This window comes from Haematobia irritans, chromosome 1, assembly GCF_050003625.1.
Source record: "Haematobia irritans isolate KBUSLIRL chromosome 1, ASM5000362v1, whole genome shotgun sequence".
Classification (NCBI taxonomy): Eukaryota; Metazoa; Arthropoda; class Insecta; order Diptera; family Muscidae; genus Haematobia; species Haematobia irritans.
The window spans coordinates 111,381,192-111,402,900 of record NC_134397.1 but is presented as its reverse complement, the minus strand read 5'-3'; the positions used below and the strand labels follow the sequence as shown (position 1 = coordinate 111,402,900).

At 31.5% G+C, this 21,709-nt stretch overlaps 1 protein-coding gene across 4 annotated transcripts in view; it reads left to right on the top strand.

The window, feature by feature from the left end:
• Positions 1 to 21,709, top strand: part of Drip (aquaporin homolog protein drip) — a 184,757-nt gene that overhangs the window by 161,235 nt on the left and 1,813 nt on the right. The window lies entirely within an intron of this gene.

Genomic DNA, 21,709 nt, shown 5'->3' with positions numbered 1-21,709 from the left:
GAACCGATTTGGATGAAATTTAGCAGACTTGAAGGGCGATGGAAAAGATTGCCTTTTGCTAAATTTGGTGACGATCCGTTTGAAAAAAAGCGCAACGTGACCCCATTTGTCGAAACCGGGCGATACATATATATGGGAGCTATATCTAAATTTGATCCGATTTCTTCCAAATTCAATAGCGTTCGTCCTTATGTCCAAAAAACTCCCTGTACCAAATATCATCAAAATCGGTTAATAATTGCGACCGGAATCGTGTGAACAACAAATACATGGACAGACGGACGGCCACCAAGCGCTAGATCGACTCAGGAGGTGATTCTGAGTGGATCGGTATATATTTTATGGGGTATATATTTTATGGGGATCAATATTTCTGGTAGGCACATTTTTTGGCCGATCAAACTTATTATACCCTGACCACTATGTGGTTTAGGGTATAAAAAAACGTAGCAACCACTGCTCCACGGTGCCAAACTAAATGTTTGTTTCTGTTAAATAAACTTTGTTTATTCGGTTCGTGAGCGCCGCAAGCTATGCTATATAAATATAACTTATATGGATAATTATCTATTGATGACCGTAACAAGTACATAGCTCAGCGGTTAGTGTGTTGGCTTACAAAGTGCATGGTCCGCGGTTCGATTCTCCGTCCAGGCGAAAGGTAAAAAAAAATTAAATATATAAAATCGTATAATTTCTTCTACATTGTTGGTATTACAGGAAAAGGTGTTAAGAACTAAAAAACCTCATGGATGTGAGAAAGATGTGAGGGAAAATGCAATTAGCAAGAAAATAATGTTTTTTTTTTTAGTTTGTCTTTATGAAATTGTTTCTACATCCTGAATAAGAATAAACGTTTATCACAAAAAGTATATACTTTTCTTCCAAATACACTTCCTTACAGCGACCTTATCATTGAGCTTAACATGGAATCGGGCAGCACTCAGTGATAAGAGAGAAGATCACCAATGTGGTATCACAATGGACTGAATAGTCTAAGTGAGCCTGATACATCAGGCTGCCACCTAACCTAACCTAACCTACAGCGAAAAGCAAATGAGAAACGAACTTTGTTTGTCTAAAATTTCGTTTGGGAGAAAAGAATTATTTTTTTGCGTGTACGTGCAGTGTTACCTTTGAGTGACTTCATTCGCATTTTGCAACCTTTTTGGTGCCATGCTACTTTTTTTAACGTGTTTAAATTTGAAAAAATACACCGGAACAAAATTTTAGACAAATGAAGATTTCTTTTAACACTGCAAATATTTATTTACAAAGATGTGATGCAACCGTGAAAACGTATATCATAAATTTGTGTTCAGTAACTCGTTAAAGAAAATACTTCAGAGCGAAAGTATTTTTTTACATAATTTTATTTTCAATAAGCTGACGAAGCATAATTTTTTGTTGTAAGTAATAAAGAGACTTCACAAATATCCGATGTGCTACTTTTTTTGAAAATGCGACGTTTTTACAATTTTTTTAAATTTCCACTGGTAATACTGACTACGAGTACCGTTATAATGATTTATTGTGCAATACATAAACGGAAAAACGGAACGTTTTTAATTTTCCATTCAAATATAACATACTATAAACATATTACGCTTGAGTTTCATAATGAATAACTTTTATTTTCACATAAACTTAGACACCTCAAATGCCTTTGGTGGGTCATAAACAATATAATGAGCTGTCAATATAAGAAATATCATGTAGTTGTACTTACGGAAAATGTTCAAATATTTGAAAACTTATTCCGAATAAAATTTTAACAGACTTATCCATTGCTCCATCCACTCCTCTTACGCTCTTTCTGGTAAGATACGGGTACCGTGACGAAGAAACGATTCGTATTTTCACTCAATCTGCGAATCGACCCAATTGGCTTCCTCACAAGAACGAAAATACAGGACATGCGTCATCGATTGGTACAGGCGGTAATCAGAAGGTGCAATATGTGGGATATACGGCTGATGGAGTGGGGCTTCCCCTTTGTATGTTGCTAAATACATTTTTAGGGATTTTTCAACGTGTGGCCGAGCATTATCGTGCTGCAAAATCGCCTTTCCAAATATTGAGCTATATCTCGTAATCCTTTTTTCAAACGCATCAATTGAGTTCGATACAGTGCACCCGTGATCATTTCACTCGTTTGCAGAAGATCATATGTTAATGCATCTAGCAGAAGATCAAATGATTTATTTCGCTTGGCATTATAACACACTCAGAGAAGAGTGAACCCATTAGCGAGTTATTTTTAACTAACCAGTGTTAATATTGAACTTCGTATGTCGCTAAGGAAGCATGTACCCATAGTAAGTTCAAAATTTTCCTATCGGTTAGTAATTTGTTTTAACTTTTGTCAAGTTCGAATTTAACTGTTCAGAAGTAAAAAGTTAACTAAATAATACATTTTTTGAAAACAAAAAAATAATGTTCCGGATTTCCTAGACCACCTGTTGACTTGGAGCAAGGAGACCTCAAGGGGGAGGGGATCCCAATGTCTACATGCCATATTATATTTAGTACAAACCACGTACTCTTCTGTAGTACAAATCCTTTATAATCATTTATTAGATATTATTTTTATCATTTTATAAAATTGTACCTTTTGTATGGAAGGGGAATCGAACCGCGTATCATCAGTTTTCTAACTAAACACACTATCCACTGGGCCACTTAGCTCTTACACTCATCAACAACCAAATGTGACTTTGTTTATTCTTTTCTTGCTTGGCTGCATGTATTCATTAACACATACAGTCAAGGGTGTCTATTTTTAGAAACACCACACGAACATATATTTCGGAGACGAACTATTGTCAAGAAATATATTCACTTAACGGTAGTAAGAATTGACATTCATCGTTAGTTTATTTATACTAAAAATGAAAATTTCGTGTCCAACTAGACTTCGTAATATTGCACAGTAAAAGTTCAGTAACGCTGAGAAACTTCTTCGTACGTTCGAAAAAATACGTATTCCCTATTATTATATTTGTTTCAGTCCATTTACGAACTCATTGGGAGTTCTTAACCATTTTGCTGGTAATGGCCGTAAGTTCAATTTACATCCACTGAATTAATTTTGTTCATCAATAGTTAAATTTAACTAACTGTGAGTAAAATTTTGAACTACTCAATATTATGGAATTTACTTGTAGTTACGACGTTAAATTTTCTGAGTGCACTCTAGATGTGAAGATGGATTCTACACTCAAAACATTTGTTTTACTTAGATCAAAGAATTTGAATGTTTACTTAGATCAAAGAATTTGAATTTTGCCAAAGATGTGGCTTCTATAAATTAAAGACATTTTTAGCGACATATCTGACTTTGAATCTAGGATCACTAAAATTAAAATTAAAATACAAATCTAGTTTATCACTTTTTTCACGGTATATTAATAAAGCTATTAATGTACAAACAAATGCCAGTTTAAAAATCCAAATTATAAGTTAAAACTTTTTTCTCAATTCCAAAAAAGCTTTAAACCAAAGATGCTAAATTCACCCCTGTGGTATCACAAATTTAATAAAAAAAAATTAATACATTTAAATTTAAAGCAAAGATTTTATTTTCAAGCAAAGACTTTATTTTAATTAAAATTTCATTAATTTAAAAAATTTTGTTTTTAATATTTTGTAAATTGTGCATCCTAAAATTTAGGTTGCGTAATTATTATTATCACGTAAATATTTTTTCAGTGCACCCACGAAAGTAATAAAACGTTTGGCAACCATAAAAACTACTCTGTGACCGTTGTCAACTTGCGAACATAAGTTTTATTTTAAATCTTGCGAATGTGAGAAAACGTAAATCGAATACGCACGATGACAATATGTGAAAACCTGATAGTTTCAATATTGTCTGATGCATATATACCGAACTACGCCATATGGTGTCTATCCTGTCATTACCAATTTACTCTCCCAATAAATCAATTTAAAAAATCACTTCGATTTTCTGAAAACACTGTGATCATAAGCCAACATAGCTTCGATATGTTTTCTGAAGTGTGACTGTTTTGTGGCGTTCATTTGTCTGGCGAGAAAAAACAATGCGAATTTTAACTTGTCGACTTGTAATGCGTAAAATATGTAAACATTGTCTATAAACTGGTCTTATTTCATTTTTGGTCAATACGGTTTCTGTTCACAATCATATTACGAGTGCTTATAGCTGCGCCACTACCAAACACTTTGGAAAACCAGTTTGTCTGCTAACGGAGCACTACTGCAGGTTGCAGTACATGTGGCTTTTTTTTATTTTTATTTTTACTATTTGGTATTTTAATTTTATTTTTTAGTGTGTAAATATTAATGAATGATGTTGATTTCTATTCTATTTATGAAGATGATTTTAAATAAAGTTTTGAGATTATCGAGTGCATATACCACTTCAACAAACACACAAAATGGTTGACGGGCATACTCGAATATCGATGAGATACAACTAATATATCAATCAAAAAAAAAGATAATAATGTCACTACTCTTAAATATTTTGCGTCTCAAATTTTTTCGAATTTTTGCCAATGTCCACAAAAATCAAAGAAAACGTACTAAATTATAAATTTTGCAATATTCGAAGAAAAGCTCTTCGAAACGTAGCCATTTCAAGTCAATGAAGATATTCCCATTCCAGCAAGTCAACGTAATATTCAATAAAAAACAAATAATCATAAGCGAACATAAAAAGATTTCGAATATTTTATTTTATTGCTAAAAAGAAATATATGTTAGAATATAAGTGTAGTAAAAAGTTATGATATCTAAGACATGGACATAGTCGCCTTCTGATATACTATGATCTCGAAGAGAAACCCTAATATATTCTCAGTAAAAAAGGACGTAATTTATAATTTTCCCGAAAATAACATAGAATAGTGATTTGCATTAGCATTCGAAAAGCATATTTACAAAGTAACTGACATGCAGTGTTTCCAAGTTGATACTTATGTTGTTGTCAAGCCCACAAACATGTTAGTCTAAGTGTATTCAAAACAAGAAACTTATTCATGATGGAGTTCAGGCGTATTAGTGAGATTGCATCTGAAAACTCCCAACTGAATAATATTGGTGAGCTCAAACACTTTAAAAATAATCGTTATAATGATACTGGTAAAGTTGCCAAATACTACACGCAGAGAAGAAACATGATTGTCACAATCATATTCAAAGAGCAAAATAATATGGTAGAAGCTTTTTTCCGGCGACCATGTACATTTTCATCTGCAACCATGTTGGGTCAGTGAACATGGTTCTAAGAAAAATAAAATTGTCCTCATCTAAAATGTTATTATATTGATAAAAAAATTGTTTGAATCAAAATACAATGGTCACGATCTAAAATGTTATGGCATTCGTCAAAAATGTTTTTCTCCCAGCTAAAAGAACATGGTCGCAAACTAAAATGTTTTGATCTTTATAAAAAAAAAAACTTTTTTCGTCGTCGAAAAAGTACGTGCAAGCAAACATCACATATTTTTACACACCCTATTTTGGTTCAATTTAAACAATAAGTAATCATTCCATATTTACTTCGTGCCCAAATGTACCAACGCAGACATCATGTAACTGCAAATAAAAATAAATGATACCATATATCAAAATGCAGAGCAAAAAACAGGTACATTTTTTCATTTACACTTCCCTTTATTGTGTTCACATAAAACCACGTGTCACTTCTGAATAAATAAATTAACACAAAACACAGTAAATCCGTATTCTCCGTCCATTTCAAGAAACAATTAATACACGACTGACGTGCAAAATGAAAATCGTGTGTACCTGCTCAATGTTTTCATAAAATTCTTTTCGCTGCAAAAAATTAAAAAAAGTAAGTGGTCACGAAAACAATGTACATGTAAAAATACTTTTTTTCCCTGCAAAAAAGTAAAAAATTGAATGGTCAGGCACATGATTTTCGCGCCCATGTAATGGTCTCAAATTCTATCATTTAAATAATAGAACATGTTTGCGGCATTTGAGAACCATTTAAATGCTTATTGCCAACATATATTTTTCTCCGCTCGAAAATTATTTTTACAAAGACGAAATACATGGTTTTCGCAACAATTACATATTCTAGATAAGCATTAAATGGATGCGGCAACCATGTCCAAACATGTTTTTTCTGTGCGTGTATGGTGGTGGTAGAGACACACAACAACACCTGAATTGATTTGGTTCCCAAATGGCTAAAAATCTGAAAATATCTCATGAAAGGACGTAAACATTTTTTTCTATTTATTTTAGATACGTCTAACATTTTGATAGACTTTTTAAGAGAAAAAGCAACGCATTTTTTCTTACACTGAAAAAACAGTGAACGCACCACTAAGAAAAATTTTACTTAATTTTACAAAATATGCTCTTAAAACAAGATCGGCTAAAAGAGCACGCAAAAGTGCTCTATTTTTAGTTAAGTACTCTTTTTGTGCTCTTTTTATGCATTACAACAAATATTACTCCATCGCGATTCAATAAATAGTAAAAGTAAACTGAACATACGTAAATATCACACTACGAGATTTTCCTACGCCGTTATTTTCTAATTAAATAGTGTTTTACTTTATATATCAGAGTCGAAGAAGAGCACGCCGACATTGCTTTTTCACTTTGTACTCTGTTCTAAATGTAAAGAAACTTCTTTCAATAACATGGCTTACAAAGTATTGTAAGAAAATTATGTTTATGTTATGAACCTTTTTCTTATGTTTAAATGAATTATATTTCAATAAATTCGAATTAAATGTTTTTATTTTATTTGAAAAAGAGTGCTCTCTTTTTTTCGTATGTGCTTTTATAAGCTGAATGTGCTCTTTTTGCCTCTTCAAAATCTGGCATCCCTAGGTATAACAAACGCTGACAATATCACAAAAATAAGTAAATATTTTTCGACAAATTCAAGAACATTTATTAGACATAATTAATATTTTTCACTTGTTAAACAAAATTTTGTAGTTTGAAGAAAAAAATTGGAGTTCAAAATTGCATGAATGTTTTTTGTGCATTACATAAGTGGTTCAATATGAGCGCATTTGTAGTAAAATTTATTTTGTGAGTTGTAGGAATTTAAAAACCATCGTCATATAAAAACAAGTAAGGAAAGTCTAAAGTCGGGCGGGGCCGACTATATTATACCCTGCACCACTTTATAGATCTAAATTTTCGATACCATATCACATCTGTCAAATGTGTTGTGTGCTATATATAAAGGTTTGTCCCAAATACATACATTTAAATATCACTCGATTTGGACAGAATTTGATAGACTTTTACAAAATCTATAGACTCAAAATTTAAGTCGGCTAATGGACTAGGGTGGAACACAATGTTAGTAAAAAAATATGGGAAACATTTAAATCTGAAGCAATCTTAAGGAAACTTCGCAAAAGTTTATTTATGATTTATCGCTCGATATATATGTATTAGAAGTTTAAGAAAATTAGAGTCATTTTTACAACTTTTCGACTTAGCAGTGGCGATTTTACAAGGAAAATGTTGGTATTTTGACCATTTTTGTCGAAATCAGAAAAACATATAAATGGGAGCTATATCTAAATCTGAACCGATTTCAACCAAATTTGGCACGCATAGCAACAATGCTAATTCTACTCCATGTGCAAAATTTGAAATAAATCGGAGCAAAAAATTAGCCTCTGTGGTCATATGAGTGTAAATCGGGCGAAAGCTATATATGGGAGCTATATCTAAATCTGAACCGATTTCCACCAAATTTGACACGCATAGCTATAATGCTAATTCTACTCCCTGTGCAAAATTTCAACTAAATCGGTGCAAAAAAATTGGCCTCTGTGGACAAAGGAGTGTAAATCGGGCGAAAGCTATATATGGGAGCTATATCTACATCTGAACCGATTTGGATGATATTTTGCAAGTTTTTCGAGACTCATAAAATATTGGTATGTACGGAATTTGAGGAAGATCGGTTGATATGCACGCCAATTATGACCAGATCGGTGAAAAATATATATGGCAGCTATATCTAAATCTGAACCGATTTTTTCCAAAATCAATAGGGATCGTCTGTGAGCCGAAACAGGACCCCATACCAAATTTTAGGACAATCGGACTAAAACTGCGAGCTGTACTTTGCACACAAAAATACATCAACAGATAGACAGACAGACAGAAGGACAGACAGACAGACAGACAGACAGACGGACATCGCTAAATCGACTCAGAATTTAATTCTAAGACGATCGGTATACTAAACGATGGGTCTCAGACTTTTCCTTCTTGGCGTTACATACAAATGCACAAACTTATTATACCCTGTACCACAGTAGTGGTGAAGGGTATAAAAAAGCTTATGGTGCAGCCATGAAATGATTATGCAAACTCTTTAAAATAAGTATTAGCTATTTTTGAAGCTATTTTAGTTTTAATTCAAAGATACAATATCATAGTTAATGTAAAGATTAGCTCTTGAAGTCCAAAATTTTTTTCTTTTCTTTAATGAAAAATGGTCTTACTTCAACGACATACGAATTTAGAAGATTCCTGTCCTAAATTTAAAGAAACAAATCTCTAGAGCAAAGATTATACATTTTCTTTTAATTAAAAAGAAACTTATAGTACAGTCCTAAAATTTTCTGTACAGTCCTAAAATTTACTATATTAAGTTAAAGCTGCTGTGAGATTGTGACAAAATATCATCCAATCCAATAAAAAGTTGATTGAAGTTGAAAACACTATCAATTTAAAAATTAACAGACACAATGAACTTTTTAATCAAATTAAAAAATAAAGTCAACTAAGAATATGATTTAAAATGTTATATTTTTAATTAAAATATTTATAATCCCAATTAACATTTTAATTGAATAAAAAATATTACCAATAAAAACAATCATAATTTTTTTTGGAAATTATTAGTTCATGGATTCCAATTGTAATTATAATAGAAAAATATTTAAGAAAGAGATTACAAGAAATTTATTTGATCTAAAAAAAAAAACAAAATAATTATAAACAAATTTCAATTAAAAAATTGCGTGGATCAATTAATTTCGTGATTGAAACGGAAAACATTTCGGAAGCTGCTTTGGAGCAGTTGCACTCTATAATTTCGGTCGTAAACCATGAATGTACACCCTCAAAAAATCGCTCAATCTCTGAAAAACAATCTTCTTTACTTCAGAGACATTCGACTTTAACGGAAGGATGCTTTCTTTAATGAATAGTTTAATTAAAAATTGCAAAAACATGTATATCAAAGAAATATATTTTTTTCAACGCGTAAATTTTGTTTCCTTAAATGGAGGTAACATAATTGTTAATGTTAGGTCAATATCCTTTTCAGTGTAATTAAACTGTACACTTAAAACAGTTTGCATGGTTCCAAGGACTTTCACCTTCCTTTAAGGGGTTTGGTATTGATTCCGAGCCACAGATGAGGCTTCTGTAAAATAAAGATATTATTTGCTTTAAATCTAGGCTATATAAAATTAAAATTATTATACATATCTCACATATTGTATTTTCATTCCCTCTTTGCGATATATTAACAAATAAATGTCTGTTTAAAAATCAAAATCATAATACATACTTCAAACTTGCACAATCCTCAAAATAAATCTTAGCCCATTATTCAACCATTTTTATACCCACCACCATTGAATGGTGACGGGGTATAATAAGTTTGTCATTCCGTTTGTAACACATCGAAATATCGATTTCCGACTATATAAAGTATATATTCTTGATCAGGGAGAAATTCTAAGACGTTGTCTGTCTGTTGTATTCACTCTACGTCTTCAATAATGAAGCAATCGTTCTGAAATTTTGCACAAACTTGTCTTTTGTCTGCAGGCAGGTCAAGTTCGAAGATAATTAATATAAACCGACCGCCCGATTTGGGGTCTTCGGCTTATAGAAATCGTAGTTTTTATCCAATTCGCCTGAAATTGGAAATCTAGAGGTACTTTAGGACCATAAAGAGGTCTGCCAAAAATGATGAGTATCGGTCCATGTTTTGGTATAGCCCCCATATAGACCGATCTCCAGATTTTACTTCTTGGGCTTCTAGAGTCCATAGTTTTTATCCAATTTGCCTGGCATTAGAAATCTGGTGGTAGTTTAGAACCATAAAGAGGTGTGCCTAAATGGTGGGTATCGGTCCATGTTTTAGTATAGACCCCATATAGACCGATCTCTTGATTTTTACTTCTTGGGCTTGTAGAATCTGTATTTTTTATACAATTTGCATGAAATTGGAAATCTACATGTATTTTGGGACCATAAAGAGGTGTGCCAAAAATTGTGAGTGTCGGTCCATATTTTGGTATAGCCTCCATATAGACCGATCTCCCGATTTTACTTCTTGGGCTTACACAATCAGTAGTTTTGGTATTGTAGGACCACTAGAGGTATTGTAGGACCACAAATATGTGTGCCGAAAATGGCGTGTATTAGTCCATGTTTTGGTATATCCCCCATATAGACCAATCTTCCGATTTTACTTCTTCGGCTTGGGCCAACTTGCCTGAAATTTTAAATCTAGAAGTATTTTGGGATCATAAAGAGGTGTACCGAAAACGGTGAGTATCAGTCCATGTTTTAGTATAGCCCACATACGACCGATCTCCCGATTTAACTCCTTGGGTTTCTACAAACCGTAGTTTTTATCCGATTTGTCTGATCTTGAGGGTACACTCAAAAAAGTGAACTCTCGATTTCACTAAAGCCAATTTAACTTTATTTTAGTTCATGGAATCATTATGTTTGGAGAAAGTTTCCTTTAGACTAGTAATTTTTTTCGTGCATTAGTTAAATTAACTAAAAAGACGGGAAAAATTAGGCATAAAGATTTACTAAATTCGTATTTCTCACAAAATAGTTCATTATTTCTTTAAATTTGTAACTTTTACTACAAATGCGTCCATCATGAACTAAAGACTGTCACTAAAGACATTCTAGCAATTTTGAACTCCAATTTTTTCCTTCTAACTACAAACTTTGACAAGTGAAAAAAATTAATTAAGTCTAATAAATTTTCTTGAATTTGTTGAAAAATATTTACTCATTTTTGCGATATCGGCGTGATGCCCGCCTTTGTAATACTTTTAATTAAAATTTTCTAAAAATATTCAAAAGTTTCTAAAATTAATCAAAAGTTTTCTTCCTGGTTGGTTCACTGAATGTAAAATTTCTAGATTTTACTTCTTGTAATCATTTAAATAATGGGGGTAAAAATTTACAGATTTTAGATTTCAAATCAAGGCGATATTTCATCATTTTCTTGCACACTTACAAGAGATTTTTATGATTCCTCTAAAACTCAAACAAAAATGGTTCTTATAAATTCAGAATCTGATATAGTCTTCATATAGCCTCTACAAAGTCAAATTTGGCGCCGAGGCATACTATGAATTGTAATGAAATAATATTATATAAATTGTAACTAAATAAATATTTAAAGTTATCTTCTGGAAGTGTACTGGTTGAACTGCTCTGCTTGAGAGAATATCTGTCATCAAACCCACTTTAAATTTCAAATCAAACTATAATACTTGATTCATGATGGTGGGTATTTAAGATTCGGCCCGGCCGAACTTACAGCTTTATATACTTGTTATTATTTATTTTGTCAAAGAAGCAATATTTCAGTTTAAAATGTTTTTTTTTTTTTACATTAAGGAGAAAGTGCTAACTTCGAAGACATGTGACTTAACGGACGGATGCTCCTTTTAATGAAAAATTTTAAATCAAAGATTATGAACTTCCTGTTCAAATTCAAATTTCTTTATTTTAAAGAAATTTGTCTTTAATATTATGTCCATTGTGTGTCCTAAAATTTAAGTTGCATAATCTTTCATATTAGACCGATAGTTTTGTTCAAGGATATTTTAATGATACATGCCTTTCCATGGACTTGATGGATTAAAATTTAGTCGTGTGATTGATATTTTTTTTGGAAAATATCAAATGTTTATGTTTAGTCTTACACTTGTGATATAATTAATTTATAATATCCAGCTTTAGAAACTCCTTTTCATGCATTTTAATTGATTAGAAGGGTATAACAAAGTGCTATTGGTTGACATTCGAAATATTCGCGCTCAGGCAATACGAGATTATTTTTAGTCTTTTCTCATTTATTTTTACAAATCACTGTAGCGCATACTAAGGTCGCGTTTTAAACCACAATCAATGCCTGTGCCCGCAATTGTCACAGCTTTCGATTTTTTTACAGCAAAGACAAGTTCATTGAACGTTTGCCATTAGTCTGCACGCTTACATTTGCGACTTTACACGCTTCGTTTTAGTATGGGAACTTTTGTATCAATGGCTTAAATATTAGATATGAGTATTAGGGTGGTTAATACAGTGAAGAAGATGCAATGCAAATAACTCTACCCAGGCCGGAGTTCATGTAAGCTCTGAGCGAAAAAAATTAAATTTAAATATCAAAGTTTGAAAATCTAAGAATTAGCATCCATTTTATTTGATTAAATATGTTGGGTTGAAATTTCTTTCAAAATCTCATCGTTAAACCCTTATATATTTGCTTGTTTAAGTCTGCGGTGTTATAAGTGTCACACAAATATCTGACCAAATGTTTGATCTTAACAGAAACGTGCGTTGCATGTTCATTGGATACGAAAGAGTTGAAAGGATTGAACTTCTCACTATTTCACTTAAGATTGAACATCAAATTCATCCACCAATATTATGGCAATGAATCGTGCTTGGTAAAGAATAAATTACACGTAAATTGGACTAGGTCAAAATTGACTGGATTTTCGTCATGCCATCAAGATGTTTACAAAGAAAAAGAAAGTCGTGATTTGATACAATCATCGTTAGCGACAACTTGTTTGGAGAATGATTCAATATATATGGGATTTACTACACTGAAAAAAATCCATGTCCAATACGAAAATTTTGTCTTTACATTAATGATGTTGGTATTGATTCCGAGTCAAAGAAGTAGGGAATTGAGGTAAGGCTAACTCTCTTTTAATTTTGAGTTTGCGTACTTGATTTCAAGGTCCTTTAAAAAACTATTAATGACAACTACAATTTCAAAATTCAGAAAATAGAAATTATACTATGTTTCATGTATAAAACATCTTTAAAATAACACTGTGATACTAAATTTAAGCTGTGTTTTGTTTTCATTTATATTTTAATTTTATATTCAGATTGTCCGTTCAAAATTTATGTTTAAAAACTGTGATATAATATAAGTATTTAAATGTAAATTTTGAGAAAATAATTTTACGAAATCCCCTGGAAGAAGTCAACAAGTATTGACGAAACGTTGGGATAAAAATGTAAAAAGGTTTTCTTCTTTACATCAATCAATTTTGGTCCAATTAGCTAAATAAAACATAAAAGGAACAGAAAATATTGACCAAGCAAAAAATTAAACATTTAAAATAAAGTGCTGGAAGACTTCTCATGTTTTTGAACTCTTTTTAGATTTGTAGTCAAGATAAGAAAACCCAACAAATTTAAAGACGATTTCATAAATTTTGAAGAATTTTTCAGAATTATTAAAGCCAAGTTGACCTTAGTCAAACAAAATTTTTTTCGTGTAAAGATATCGAATCACTTGATTATAAAGACAAAACGGCTTCATTGAAAATTTTATCGACTTTTGGACATGGTAGGAAACTTTATATCAGATAGATGCGTCTTCTATGCTAAGCTATAATCGAACTCGTATTTTAAATACAAGAAATCTTTATCCTCAATACAATATTTTTTTTCAGTGTAATTAAGAGTACATTTTGGCTTCATTTTTAATATATAAACCTTGTTAAATTAAATCAATTTTATAAGTTTGCACTTAAAAATATTGCTTCAAAAAATTGAGTCCTAGTTTTTGCACCGGAACATATTAAATGCATATTTATAGAACTGCGTAGGTTTACTAATAGGGTGGGGGTTTAGGGTATAGTCGACCCATAAGCGCAGAAAGTCCTTTGGGGAGAGGGCTTAACCTTCTCCCGAAAATTGTTCGCCCACCCCAGAATTTGAAAACCTTTTTACGATTCTCCACTATATATTATATAGATATAGGGCTAATAGCTCCCCCCCATAGCAGATGTCGCCAATGAGTCGGCCCCACCCGACTTTCTACTGCACTCATTTGTTTGGAGTTCAATTTGTTTTTGTTTCCTGCTCAGCAAACATATAGATCTCTACATGATGATTTATTACTATTCTAGTCTATTTGACGATCTATGATATTTGTTGAATAACCAGTATACTTTTTTAATTAGATTTAAATAATTAAACCTTGCTAACAATATTAATTAAAAATTAAATAAACAAAACAAAACAAAAAAAGGAAAAACCAATATACATTCATATCAACACCAATTATATTCTTGATTAGTAGCATAGTAGTAAATATGAACTCGTGTTTCATTAGAAAGCCAAATGGGAATGTATTTTCGATTTTCTGTTTCTGGCGCGTATTCAGCCCATTGACAAAAAGGTGCTTGATTTCGCAGGGGGAATTAGTGTGCGTGAAAATAAGAGAAGGAGGAAGAGAGAGCAAATTATTAAAAAAAGAAATGCTGTTTGGAATACCAAATGAGTTAGCGGCTTCAAATCAATATCTGCCCAAAGGGGTACTAAATAATTCAAATTCAAATTTTTGCACTTGCTTCTCTCTCTCTCTCTCTCACACAATAGTATCTTAATGTTGACAATGCATAAAAAGAATCACAGACATTTTAACCAACGAATGTGGGTCAAATTTTTATGCGCTTTGAGAATTTCAATACTGAATCTTCAAATGAACAAACCGAAAAGAACACTCTTGCCAATAATGCCTATGCATCAGTCACCAAAGATATTTGTGATCTTGTTGTTCTTCAAACATAACTCAAAACTAAACATGAATGAAGTTTTAAGTCGTATGCCGTTGAGGAGAATAATTGCAAAAGAACAATAATAGTCAATACTTCTTTCTTCCGCGATGGAAATTTCTGCGAATATTCCTATCCATACACGTAAATAATACCAAAATCCAATAGGTTTGAGATTTACTTTGATTCATAGGAAACCGCCCAATCGTCAAATAAGATTCAATGAACTAGAGAACTCTTAGCATTCTCAGACACAAATAAATGTTATTTCTAAATACAATGATAAGAGATATTTTTATATGAAAGGTGAGAAATTTAATTGAAAAATTTGTGTGGTCCCACATGACCGTAGCTTGATTTTATTAATTATTCTAAGTCCCAAAATATTAATTTAACCATGGCTTGAACTTCTCCTATTTGATAGGAAGGGGGAAATGTATACTTTGAAGAGCGATTTGAAAACTCCCGCACTCAAAAAATGCATCCAAAGATTTCGACCATCCCTTCAGGACTTTTGTATTGATTCCGAACCAAAAATTTCGGCTTCTTTAAAATAAACACATTTTTAGGGATCTATCACCTACACCCAAAGAAAAAATACTTTCCTGTGGAACGAAAATGTAGACAAACGAAATTACCTTTTAATGTAAAGTATTTTCTTTAAGATCGAATACGAGTATATCCGAATTAACGAAAAACGGTTCAACGATTGTCTTTAATAATTTTTATTTGCTGTAAAAGAAAAAAAATTTGCGTCAAAGGAAAACTATGTTTGCCTAAAATTTCGTTCCTCAGAAGAAAAAACTCTTCTTTCTGTGTATCTTGGCGAGATCTAGCCCATATCCTTGTAAAATTCATACTGCTAAGTAGCGAACATTTTAAAAATGCCTCTAATATCCTTGTAATATTCCCACTGCTAAGTAGCGAAAATTTTAACAATGCCTCGAATGTCGCCCTATAAATCATAAATGCATTTTTGTGAAATTGCAAAAAATTGGAGTAAGCTTAAAATAACTTCCCATATTTTTGACTAACATCATGTTTCATCCCTGGGCGCCACCGTGGTGCAATGGTTAGCATGCCCGACTTGCATACACAGAAAAAAATATCACCAGAATATTTCCAATTAAAAAGTTAATTGAAGTTGAATGTTTTTTCAATTAATAAATTAATTGATACAATTAACTTTTTAATCAAGGTAGTAACATTAGGTTAATTAAGTCAATGATTGAAAATTTTAAAATTTTTAATTAAAAAATTAATTGATAGAATTAACTTTTTAATCAAATTCAGAAGACGAAGTCAGTTAAAAAAAGTGATGAACATTTCTTAATCAAAATAAAAATTCTAAGCCAATTCAGAAAGTAGTTGAAAATAGTTGCCTTTTTAAATAAAAAATTAATTGGGGTTTGCATTCAAAATCAATTAAATTTTTAATTGAATCAATTAAAAAATTAATTGAAAATTGCTAATGACATCAATTAATTTTTTAATCAAGGATTTTTTCTATGCCCTATTAAAACTGTGATTGATACTATCATTTTCGTGATTGAAGACATTTCAATTAAAAAATTAATTGGATCAATTAATTTCGTGATTGAATCAGAAAAATATTTTTTTTGTGTGTACATAAGGTCGTGGGTTCGATTCCTGCTTCGACCGAACACCAAAAAGTTTTTCAGCGGTGGATTATCCCACCTCAGTAATGCTGGTGACATTTCTGAGGGTTTCTAGCTTCGCCGTTCGGACTCGGCTATAAAAAGAAGGTCCCTTGTCATTGAGCTTAACATGGAATCGGGCAGCACTCAGTGATAAGAGAGAAGTTTACTAATGTGATATCACAATGGACTGAATAGTCTAAGTGAGCGTGATACATCGGGCTGCCACCTAACCTAACCTTCATCCCTGGGCGTTAGCCAATATAAATTTTATTTTTTTTTTATGGAGTTATTGCTAAAATTTGGGGAATTTTGTAGGAATTTTCCTACTGCTGTTAAATCATTTCACGAGGACTCGGGTCGAAATATCGCTCCCCCAACACAACTCCATATATTACTGATTTGGTCAATAATTATTGACTTAGGCTAAAATAATATTTTCAAAGAAAGCAGATAACCTTGACCTTAATTTAATTAAATTGTCATATTCTTTTTAACTTAACCGGTTTCTTCATTCTAACTTCGATCTATGTGTAAATGAAAATTCATCTAGCCCTTGTTACACGTTTGCTCATTTATCAATTCCACTGCTGTTCACAAGAAACATACAGCAATTCCTAATCGAGCTTTAGTAAATTTTGGCCCAGGCTACTTCAGGATCAGGAACAAACATTACTTTTCGACTTTCACATCTTTAGCACCGAGATATTTCTTAATTATTTCTTATTATGTTTTCATTAAAAAAAACCTAAAAAAACCTATATTTAATATTCGAATACATAAGCAACATATTAACTTTTCGACTAATCGACTTTTTCTAATGTTCACCTAAATTAAAAAAATAAAAAATGTCGCATTTTCCAATTTTTAATAAAGATTAACATAAAGCTAAAAAACTCGGCTTCAAAATAACTTTTTAAGCAGCGCAATTATGCAAATTTTTTGGAGATTTACCTGGTTATTACCACTGAGCCTACTACTTCAAACCTGGCCTAGTTGTTTCCTCCGTACGGCCGCATCTACCGAAAAATATGTAATTTTATTGCATTTTAGGATATTGGACCTCTTCTCAAATAACTATTAATTTATACTGATCTACAACAAATTAACAAAGCTAGTTGAAAATACCATGAACTTGACATCGCTATGTCAAGCAGAAAGGGCCCCCGTATATCTCATGGTGCTAAGATAAAAAAAAATGGATTTTTAAACTAATGTGGACAATCGGATGTATAACAAATCAAAGATTCGTGGATGCTATTCAATAGTTTATTGAACGAAAGACCACAATGTTTCTCCATACAGTCGTATGTTCATGCATTCGTTGATTACCATGCTTTTTAATTTTTGATTAATGGACCATTTAAGTTTTTTTGAATGTTGAACCACAAATATGATTTCTCTATTGAGTGTTTTTTGACAATAACGTTTTCTAACGCCACATAAAGCATTTGTATGTTAAGAAAAAGTCCCAATGCTTGTAAACATTATTAACAAAATAAGAGATCGAATGTGGAAATAACTACGAAAAGATTCGATTAAAAACAAAAAGTCAATTATTTTCGTGACAAAAAAGGTAAATTCAGAATAATGGAAATAAGCTTGTTCCAACCCATGGGTGGTTCGATATATCGTTTTTCATATGTTCCGATATAAACAAAATGTCTTTCGGGCACAATTTTCAAATACAATATATTTAAGTGCAAACATGTAATGTTCCTAAACTAACACTAAATGTTTGGGACATCTATGTTAATATGTTAATATGTTAGAGAAAGAAATAGAGATGGAAACCGGGAGAGTTGACGAAAGATATCAACATAACACAGCGAAAGAATCAAAAGAGAACAATTTCTGTGAAACCGCTTGTATGTTGTTTCGGAAAACTGTTTTATGATAAGGCCAAAAATTTGATATGCTTAAGTCTAAATATTATTTAATTTGAATAAAGAGAATAGACATTCGGAACCAAGAGAATAGACATTTGAAAAACAAACAGCATATGTTTGCGCCTTGAGAGCAGCATTTTATGTATGTGACATGTGTTTTGTTTATCATTTTGGCATTATGGGCACAATTTTTTTCTTGGTTCGTTAAAAGAAATCAGGGGGTCTTCATAAAAATAACGAAAGGGCACTGTACTCTTTTTATAGTTGGGACATTAAAAGGAAATAAGGAGGAAATAGTGAAAAATTACACAGTAAAATGTATAAAAACAAAGTTTAGTTCCTCTTTATTAATAAGTAGTCCACGAGGAGTTGACGGACATAAAAGCGGGCATTAAGTTCGAGTTTTGCAGCTAAAACAATTTAAAAAGTTTATTTTCTTTAAAATGAGTTATTAAAGAAAAATAAAATGCATTTTAGAGCGATGGTGTTAAATGCTAGTAAAAAACTGTTCACGCCTACATAAATTTATGTTTATATTATAAAATTATTTATGTATACTAGAGTTTTTGAATTCCTTCCAAATTTTAAAGTTTTGTACCAAAAACAGTTTTTTGTTACAAAATTGTTATTTTTGCAATAAAAAAATAATATTTTATCCAAAAATCAGTAAATTTTTTTTTATATCAAGCACTTTTACTGACTATACGTGGGCGCTTCAAACTATGCTATATAAATGTAACTTATAACGATAATTATCTACTGGTGACTATAACAGCTACGTAGTCCAGTGAATAGTGTGTTGGCTTACAAACTGTATGGTCCTCGGTTCGATTCTCCGTGCAGGCGAAAGATAAAATTTAAAAAATTTATAAAAGTGAATAATTTCTTCAACATTAGTTGTATTACAGAAAAATGTGCCAAGAACTGAAATATTTCGAGGAAGTGAAAATTACGAGTATGTTAGGGAATGAGCACAATCGTCTTTGCAAAAAATTCTTCCAAGCATATAATATTTTTGGGCTCAAAATGTTTCCAAACATATAATATGTTAACATTAAACAAACATATTAATGTTTCGGCAGTATCCAATAATATATGTGCTTCCTGCAAAATATGTTTGGAACATATGTTAAAGAAGCGATTTTTTTGAGGGTGTAGTGATTATATAAATACATATCGGACGAAAGATATATAATATGTGAAACCAATATACATATCTGATTTGATTTCTACCCAACATAGATGAAATGTGCGGAGTTTTAATTAAATTTTATTTAATATAATTTTATAAAATTTTTCATAAATTTTGTATCCTAAATTTTATGATCTAAACATAAGTATAAAAATCAATGGCCTTACAAATAAGTTCATTGTAAACTAAAACCATTAGCTTAGCTAAAGAATTTCCCCGGGGGCTACATTACCCTAGCTCCGTTAGACTTTAACTCCCAGTTAACAGAAAATAAAATGGAAATATCTTCTATCCGGTTTACTTTAACTGAAATTTTTTTTATATAGGCAAGATGATAGATATGTCCTTAGTACGGTTTAAAAGTTCGTTAGCTAACCTAGCACTAACGGAGCTTCATGAAAATAGGGAATAGTGTCAGACTTTACGAAAAAATAACAATTCATTTATAATGAAACAACTACACTGAAAGACGAGTTTCCTTTTCGAAGAAATTACAGTTTAGCCAAGCAAAATTTTCTTTCAAAGATCCACTGAAAAAAGTATTGTCGTGATGCCAACGATTTCATATCCTTAAAATACGAATGCATTTTTTGCTAGGCATAGAAGATATAAAGTTTTTTTTCCTTGTCCAAAAGACGATCAACTTTTCAATAAAGTCGTTTTATTGTTATAATTAAGTGATTTGACATAAAACTGGGTATCTTAAAATGAAACAAAATTGTTTGACTAGGGTCATCTTGTCTTTAATAATTGTGAAATATTCTTCAAAATTAATTAAATCGGCGTTTAAAATTAGGATTTGTTTTCCAACACTTTATATTAAAGACGAGTATTACTTCAATCATAGCACAATTTCTACTTGAAATCGAGTCTGAATTTGGAAAATGAAGTTTTCGTTAACATGTTTTTTAAGAACCTTGTTAGCACTAAAAACGAAAAAATTAAAATTTGTGTCCCAGAATGAAGTACGCAGAACTCAAATACAAAAAAGAATTGTCTCTTAGATGTATCCTTAGTTAAATTCTCCGCTTCTTGCAATCAATATCAAAATCATTAGTGTAAAGACAAAATCTTTGGAACCGGACATGCATTTTTTCAATGTGGGTACTATGTTTGGTTTCCACGGTTACTTTGTTTAATCAATGAATTCAGAAATGTGAAATTGGCTTTCGCCCTAGATTCACCCAAACATGTTTCTTTGATAAGTTTATCGACTTCTGGACCAGAAAACAAACTTTATATCTGAGAATGATAAGCAAAAAACGTATTCACATTTTAAGGACAAGAAATCTTTGGCATCATTACAATATCATTTTTCAATGCACTAATATGGAAAATATTTGTAATTAGGGTTTTTTTCCCGGGAACGGGATCCCGGGATATTGCTATTTTTTCGTTCCCGCTTTACCGGGAATAAAGTGCGGGAATTCCCGGGAAATTTTCTTTACAATATTTTATGTATAATAGAGGGTTTTATATGACAAATGACAGTTGAAATCTAGTTAAAGTGGATTTTGGAAGTGTAATGTGAATAATTATGGTACCAAGTCGTAGTAGTTGCCTTGTGGGACATACATAGTCGTGGATTCTAATCACGACTCCCAATTGTTAAAAAAAATGTTGCACTTCCTTATGTATGATTGTCATATTTCTGTAAACCGACATTCCGATAGACTGGTAGACTGAGTAAACCTTTAAAAACAACGGGACATTTTACCTTATGTAACCCACGTTGGCAATTGCATAATTTAAAAATTTCATAATTATTGCAAGGATGTTTTTTATGAAATAAGTAAATTCCAACTAGACATTTACGACTACTGAAATCTAGTTAAAGTGGATTTTGGAAGTGTAATGTGAATGTCGTATTACATGGTAGTGTTTCCCATTTGAGAATATTGACTGAACATGTGCATTTATTGACCCCGTTTAACGATGATGAAATCGAAATATGTTTCTTTCATTTCCAAACCGTTTTTTAGTGTTTTTCCGAAAACTATACCGAAAGGGACTGCCTTAACCATTGTCAAAATGTTTTGTATTACGCTATTTCGTATTTTAGTATGATTTATGGCTGATGTAAGAGAACAACAATATTATATATATATA